Below are 8,636 nucleotides of genomic sequence, written 5' to 3'. Positions count from 1 at the left end.
AACCACGGCAGCCGGGGCAGGCCAGACACCACGGGCCGCCCCGGCACGGTGCCTCGATCGCGCCCGGCCGATACCGAGAAAGGGCGAGGCGCCGCCGCCCCGCCCACGACACACTCTCGGGGGCTCACTCGCTCGCTCGCTCTCTGTTGGGTTGCGGGGTCCGTCCTGGGGGGGGGGACACGGCCGGCCACCGCGGCCGACCGCCGCCCCGGAAAAATTCTGCCCGCTACACGCGGGTCCCCGGCTTAGGGCCGAGGAAGGGGGACGACTTCAACAACACACGGCAGGGCCGGACACTCCCGTCACCGAGCCCCCCTTCGCAGGCAAGCAAGCGAAGCCGAGAGGCGAGGCCACACGCCCCACTGCATGTCCCCCGCTGCCCTTTCGATACGGACACAACTCTGGCAACACAGGTCGGGAGCGGGAAACGAGGCGCAGCCAACCTCGGCCAAGCGAGCCACGCCCGGGGGGCTCTCGGGGAGGGGGGCCAGGGAAAGCCCGGGCAGGCTCAACACAACCCCGGGCCGGCCCCACAGAAATCCAGCCCCGGCTGCCGGCCACCAGCGTGCACCGGGACCGACAGCCGAAGAAATGCCGCACCCGGCGAGCGGGCGGGGCCCCGGCTTAAGGCCGGGCAGAAAAGGGGCGAGGCGCCGCCGCCTCGCCCGCCACCATCCCCGGGGGAGCGAGCAGGCGCCCGGCTCCCCGTTGTCACGAAACCGGCAGCAGCCGGGCCGGAGCGGGACACACTCGCGGCTTTCTCGCCCTCTCTCTGGGCCTTTTTCTCGCTTCTCCCCCGCCTGGAACAACGCAGCCTCGCCTGGGCCGGGGGAGCGCGGTGGCTCTCGGATCGCATCGCTCTCTCTGGGGGCTTTCTCGCTTCTCCCCCGGACTGAACACGCAGCCTCGGCCTGGGCCGGGGAGCGGCTCTCGGATCGCATCGGTCTCTCTGGGGGCTTTCTCGCTTCTCCCCCGACTGAGCACGCAGCCTCGCCTGGGCCGGGGAGCGGCTCTCGGATCGCATCGGTCTCTCTCTCTGGGCTAACCTGTCCCAGTCGAACTGGGTAAGACGGGAAGCCGGACGAAGCCACGCGACTCGCCCCGACATCGGCGGTGTTCTTCTGGCCCTGGCGACCGCACGCGCGTCCGCCCTTCTCCGCCACGGACACAGGCACGGCAACAGCCTGTGGGGATACGGCCCGTCACCTCGTTCCCATAATACGGACAGATGGGCCCGAAGCGGCGGAGGCCGGAAAGAGAACCGATGTACGTGACCGAGGGGGCGCAGTGGCGCACGCCGCCTTCTACGATGACATAGCCGGAGGCAGCGAGAAACAGCGACCCCTTGGAGTACTTCCAGGCCGGCGGCGGACAACAGGTCTACCAGCCATGAAACGGGCAACAGGTCTACCGACGGCTTGCTGCGGACAACAGGTCTACCCAGCCATGAAACGGGCAACAGGTCTACCAAGCTGCGGACACCAGGTCTACCCAGGGCATGCTGCGGACACCAGGTCTACCCACGGCTTGCTGCGGACAACAGGTCTACCCAGCTGCGGACAACAGGTCTACCCAGGGCATGAAACGGGCAACAGGTCTACCAAGCTGCGGACACCAGGTCTACCCAGGGCATGCTGCGGACACCAGGTCTACCCACGGCTTGCTGCGGACAACAGGTCTACCCAGCCATGAAACGGGCAACAGGTCTACCAAGCTGCGGACACCAGGTCTACCCAGGGCATGCTGCGGACACCAGGTCTACCCACGGCTTGCTGCGGACACCAGGTCTACCCAGCCATGAAACGGGCAACAGGTCTACCAAGCTGCGGACACCAGGTCTACCCAGGGCATGCTGCGGACACCAGGTCTACCCACTCAATGCTGCGGACAACAGGTCTACCCAGCCATGAAACGGGCAACAGGTCTACCAAGCTGCGGACACCAGGTCTACCCAGGGCATGCTGCGGACACCAGGTCTACCCAGCCAGGAAACGGGCAACAGGTCTACTCACGGCTTGCTGCGGACAACAGGTCTACCCAGCCATGAAACGGGCAACAGGTCTACCAAGCTGCGGACAACAGGTCTACCCAGGGCATGCTGCGGACACCAGGTCTACCCACTCAATGCTGCGGACAACAGGTCTACCCAGGCATGAATCGGGCAACAGGTCTACCAAGCTCCGGACACCAGGTCTACCCACGGCTTGCTGCGGACAACAGGTCTACCCAGCCATGAAACGGGCAACAGGTCTACCAAGCTGCGGACAACAGGTCTACCCAGGGCATGCTGCGGACACCAGGTCTACCCACTCAATGCTGCGGACAACAGGTCTACCCAGGCATGAATCGGGCAACAGGTCTACCAAGCTCCGGACACCAGGTCTACCCACGGCTTGCTGCGGACACCAGGTCTACCCAGCCATGAAACGGGCAACAGGTCTACCAAGCTGCGGACACCAGGTCTACCCAGGGCATGCTGCGGACACCAGGTCTACCCACGGCTTGCTGCGGACACCAGGTCTACCCAGCCATGAAACGGGCAACAGGTCTACCAAGCTGCGGACACCAGGTCTACCCAGGGCATGCTGCGGACACCAGGTCTACCCACGGCTTGCTGCGGACACCAGGTCTACCCAGCCATGAAACGGGCAACAGGTCTACCAAGCTGCGGACACCAGGTCTACCCAGGGCATGCTGCGGACACCAGGTCTACCCACGGCTTGCTGCGGACAACAGGTCTACCCAGCTGCGGACAACAGGTCTACCCAGGGCATGAAACGGGCAACAGGTCTACCAAGCTGCGGACACCAGGTCTACCCAGGGCATGCTGCGGACACCAGGTCTACCCACGGCTTGCTGCGGACAACAGGTCTACCCAGCCATGAAACGGGCAACAGGTCTACCAAGCTGCGGACACCAGGTCTACCCAGGGCATGCTGCGGACACCAGGTCTACCCACGGCTTGCTGCGGACACCAGGTCTACCCAGCCATGAAACGGGCAACAGGTCTACCAAGCTGCGGACACCAGGTCTACCCAGGGCATGCTGCGGACACCAGGTCTACCCACGGCTTGCTGCGGACAACAGGTCTACCCAGCCATGAAACGGGCAACAGGTCTACCAAGCTGCGGACACCAGGTCTACCCAGGGCATGCTGCGGACACCAGGTCTACCCAGCCATGAAACGGGCAACAGGTCTACTCACGGCTTGCTGCGGACAACAGGTCTACCCAGCCATGAAACGGGCAACAGGTCTACCAAGCTGCGGACAACAGGTCTACCCAGGGCATGCTGCGGACACCAGGTCTACCCACTCAATGCTGCGGACAACAGGTCTACCCAGGCATGAATCGGGCAACAGGTCTACCAAGCTCCGGACACCAGGTCTACCCACGGCTTGCTGCGGACAACAGGTCTACCCAGCCATGAAACGGGCAACAGGTCTACCAAGCTGCGGACACCAGGTCTACCCAGGGCATGCTGCGGACACCAGGTCTACCCACTCAATGCTGCGGACAACAGGTCTACCCAGGCATGAATCGGGCAACAGGTCTACCAAGCTCCGGACACCAGGTCTACCCACGGCTTGCTGCGGACACCAGGTCTACCCAGCCATGAAACGGGCAACAGGTCTACCAAGCTGCGGACACCAGGTCTACCCAGGGCATGCTGCGGACACCAGGTCTACCCACGGCTTGCTGCGGACACCAGGTCTACCCAGCCATGAAACGGGCAACAGGTCTACCAAGCTGCGGACACCAGGTCTACCCAGGGCATGCTGCGGACACCAGGTCTACCCACGGCTTGCTGCGGACACCAGGTCTACCCAGCCATGAAACGGGCAACAGGTCTACCAAGCTGCGGACACCAGGTCTACCCAGGGCATGCTGCGGACACCAGGTCTACCCAGCCATGAAACGGGCAACAGGTCTACTCACGGCTTGCTGCGGACACCAGGTCTACCCAGCCATGAAACGGGCAACAGGTCTACCAAGCTGCGGACAACAGGTCTACCCAGGGCATGCTGCGGACACCAGGTCTACCCACTCAATGCTGCGGACAACAGGTCTACCCAGGCATGAATCGGGCAACAGGTCTACCAAGCTCCGGACACCAGGTCTACCCACGGCTTGCTGCGGACAACAGGTCTACCCAGCCATGAAACGGGCAACAGGTCTACCAAGCTGCGGACACCAGGTCTACCCAGGGCATGCTGCGGACACCAGGTCTACCCAGCCATGAAACGGGCAACAGGTCTACTCACGGCTTGCTGCGGACACCAGGTCTACCCAGCCATGAAACGGGCAACAGGTCTACCAAGCTGCGGACACCAGGTCTACCCAGGGCATGCTGCGGACACCAGGTCTACCCACTCAATGCTGCGGACAACAGGTCTACCCAGGCATGAATCGGGCAACAGGTCTACCAAGCTCCGGACACCAGGTCTACCCACGGCTTGCTGCGGACAACAGGTCTACCCAGCCATGAAACGGGCAACAGGTCTACCAAGCTGCGGACACCAGGTCTACCCAGGGCATGCTGCGGACACCAGGTCTACCCACGGCTTGCTGCGGACACCAGGTCTACCCAGCCATGAAACGGGCAACAGGTCTACCAAGCTGCGGACACCAGGTCTACCCAGGGCATGCTGCGGACAACAGGTCTACCCAGCCATGAAACGGGCAACAGGTCTACTCACGGCTTGCTGCGGACAACAGGTCTACCCAGCCATGAAACGGGCAACAGGTCTACCAAGCTGCGGACAACAGGTCTACCCAGGGCATGCTGCGGACACCAGGTCTACCCACTCAATGCTGCGGACAACAGGTCTACCCAGGCATGAATCGGGCAACAGGTCTACCAAGCTCCGGACACCAGGTCTACCCACGGCTTGCTGCGGACAACAGGTCTACCCAGCCATGAAACGGGCAACAGGTCTACCAAGCTGCGGACACCAGGTCTACCCAGGGCATGCTGCGGACACCAGGTCTACCCAGCCATGAAACGGGCAACAGGTCTACTCACGGCTTGCTGCGGACAACAGGTCTACCCAGCCATGAAACGGGCAACAGGTCTACCAAGCTGCGGACACCAGGTCTACCCAGGGCATGCTGCGGACACCAGGTCTACCCACTCAATGCTGCGGACAACAGGTCTACCCAGGCATGAATCGGGCAACAGGTCTACCAAGCTCCGGACACCAGGTCTACCCACGGCTTGCTGCGGACAACAGGTCTACCCAGCCATGAAACGGGCAACAGGTCTACCAAGCTGCGGACACCAGGTCTACCCAGGGCATGCTGCGGACACCAGGTCTACCCAGCCATGAAACGGGCAACAGGTCTACTCACGGCTTGCTGCGGACACCAGGTCTACCCAGCCATGAAACGGGCAACAGGTCTACCAAGCTGCGGACACCAGGTCTACCCAGGGCATGCTGCGGACACCAGGTCTACCCAGCCATGAAACGGGCAACAGGTCTACTCACGGCTTGCTGCGGACACCAGGTCTACCCAGCCATGAAACGGGCAACAGGTCTACCAAGCTGCGGACACCAGGTCTACCCAGGGCATGCTGCGGACACCAGGTCTACCCACGGCTTGCTGCGGACAACAGGTCTACCCAGGCATGAATCGGGCAACAGGTCTACCAAGCTGCGGACACCAGGTCTACCCAGGGCATGCTGCGGACACCAGGTCTACCCACGGCTTGCTGCGGACAACAGGTCTACCAACTCAATGCTGCGGACACCAGGTCTACCCAGCCATGAAACGGGCAACAGGTCTACCAAGCTGCGGACACCAGGTCTACCCAGGGCATGCTGCGGACACCAGGTCTACCCAGCCATGAAACGGGCAACAGGTCTACCAAGCTGCGGACACCAGGTCTACCCAGCCATGAAACGGGCAACAGGTCTACTCACTCAATGCTGCGGACACCAGGTCTACCCAGCCATGAAACGGGCAACAGGTCTACCAACTCAATGCTGCGGACAACAGGTCTACCCAGCCATGAAACGGGCAACAGGTCTACCAAGCTGCGGACACCAGGTCTACCCACTCAATGCTGCGGACAACAGGTCTACCCAGGCATGAATCGGGCAACAGGTCTACCAAGCTGCGGACACCAGGTCTACCCACGGCTTGCTGCGGACACCAGGTCTACCCAGCCATGAAACGGGCAACAGGTCTACCAAGCTGCGGACACCAGGTCTACCCAGGGCATGCTGCGGACACCAGGCCTACCCAGCCATGAAACGGGCAACAGGTCTACCAAGCTGCGGACAACAGGTCTACCCAGGGCATGCTGCGGACAACAGGTCTACCCAGCCATGAAACGGGCAACAGGTCTACTCACGGCTTGCTGCGGACACCAGGTCTACCCAGCCATGAAACGGGCAACAGGTCTACCAAGCTGCGGACACCAGGTCTACCCAGGGCATGCTGCGGACACCAGGTCTACCCACGGCTTGCTGCGGACACCAGGTCTACCCAGCCATGAAACGGGCAACAGGTCTACCAGGCTGCGGACACCAGGTCTACCCAGGGCATGCTGCGGACACCAGGTCTACCCACGGCTTGCTGCGGACAACAGGTCTACCCAGCCATGAAACGGGCAACAGGTCAACCAAGCTGCGGACACCAGGTCTACCCAGGGCATGCTGCGGACACCAGGTCTACCCAGCCATGAAACGGGCAACAGGTCTACTCACGGCTTGCTGCGGACACCAGGTCTACCCAGCCATGAAACGGGCAACAGGTCTACCAAGCTGCGGACACCAGGTCTACCCAGGGCATGCTGCGGACACCAGGTCTACCCACGGCTTGCTGCGGACAACAGGTCTACCCAGGCATGAATCGGGCAACAGGTCTACCAAGCTCCGGACACCAGGTCTACCCACGGCTTGCTGCGGACAACAGGTCTACCCAGCCATGAAACGGGCAACAGGTCTACCCACTCAATGCTGCGGACAACAGGTCTACCCAGCCATGAAACGGGCAACAGGTCTACCAAGCTGCGGACACCAGGTCTACCCAGGGCATGCTGCGGACACCAGGTCTACCCAGCCATGAAACGGGCAACAGGTCTACTCACGGCTTGCAGCGGACAACAGGTCTACCCAGCCATGAAACGGGCAACAGGTCTACCAAGCTGCGGACACCAGGTCTACCCAGGGCATGCTGCGGACACCAGGTCTACCCAGCCATGAAACGGGCAACAGGTCTACTCACGGCTTGCTGCGGACACCAGGTCTACCCAGCCATGAAACAGGCAACAGGTCTACCAAGCTGCGGACACCAGGTCTACCCAGCCATGAAACGGGCAACAGGTCTACCAAGCTGCGGACACCAGGTCTACCCAGGGCATGCTGCGGACACCAGGTCTACCAACTCAATGCTGCGGACAACAGGTCTACCCAGCCATGAAACGGGCAACAGGTCTACCAAGCTGCGGACACCAGGTCTACCCAGGGCATGCTGCGGACACCAGGTCTACCAACTCAATGCTGCGGACACCAGGTCTACCCAGCCATGAAACGGGCAACAGGTCTACCAACTCAATGCTGCGGGCAACAGGTCTACCCAGGCATGAATCGGGCAACAGGTCTACCAAGCTGCGGACACCAGGTCTACCCACGGCTTGCTGCGGACAACAGGTCTACCCAGGCATGAATCGGGCAACAGGTCTACCAAGCTGCGGACACCAGGTCTACCCACGGCTTGCTGCGGACACCAGGTCTACCCAGCCATGAAACGGGCAACAGGTCTACCAAGCTGCGGACACCAGGTCTACCCAGGGCATGCTGCGGACACCAGGTCTACCCAGCCATGAAACGGGCAACAGGTCTACTCACGGCTTGCTGCGGACACCAGGTCTACCCAGCCATGAAACGGGCAATAGGTCTACCAAGCTGCGGACACCAGGTCTACCCAGGGCATGCTGCGGACACCAGGTCTACCCAGCCATGAAACGGGCAACAGGTCTACTCACGGCTTGCTGCGGACACCAGGTCTACCCAGCCATGAAACGGGCAACAGGTCTACCAAGCTGCGGACACCAGGTCTACCCAGGGCATGCTGCGGACACCAGGTCTACCCACGGCTTGCTGCGGACAACAGGTCTACCCAGCCATGAAACGGGCAAGAGGTCTACCAAGCTGCGGACACCAGGTCTACCCAGGGCATGCTGCGGACACCAGGTCTACCCACGGCTTGCTGCGGACAACAGGTCTACCAACTCAATGCTGCGGACACCAGGTCTACCCAGCCATGAAACGGGCAACAGGTCTACCAAGCTGCGGACACCAGGTCTACCCACGGCTTGCTGCGGACACCAGGTCTACCCAGCCATGAAACGGGCAACAGGTCTACCAAGCTGCGGACACCAGGTCTACCCAGGGCATGCTGCGGACACCAGGTCTACCCAGCCATGAAACGGGCAACAGGTCTACCAAGCTGCGGACACCAGGTCTACCCAGCCATGAAACGGGCAACAGGTCTACTCACTCAATGCTGCGGACACCAGGTCTACCCAGCCATGAAACGGGCAACAGGTCTACCAACTCAATGCTGCGGACAACAGGTCTACCCAGCCATGAAACGGGCAACAGGTCTACCAAGCTGCGGACACCAGGT

This window comes from Sturnus vulgaris, unplaced genomic scaffold (genome assembly GCF_052056855.1).
Source record: "Sturnus vulgaris isolate bStuVul1 unplaced genomic scaffold, bStuVul1.hap1 Scaffold_156, whole genome shotgun sequence".
Taxonomy (NCBI): Eukaryota; Metazoa; Chordata; class Aves; order Passeriformes; family Sturnidae; genus Sturnus; species Sturnus vulgaris.
Note: the sequence above shows the minus strand (reverse complement) of the source record.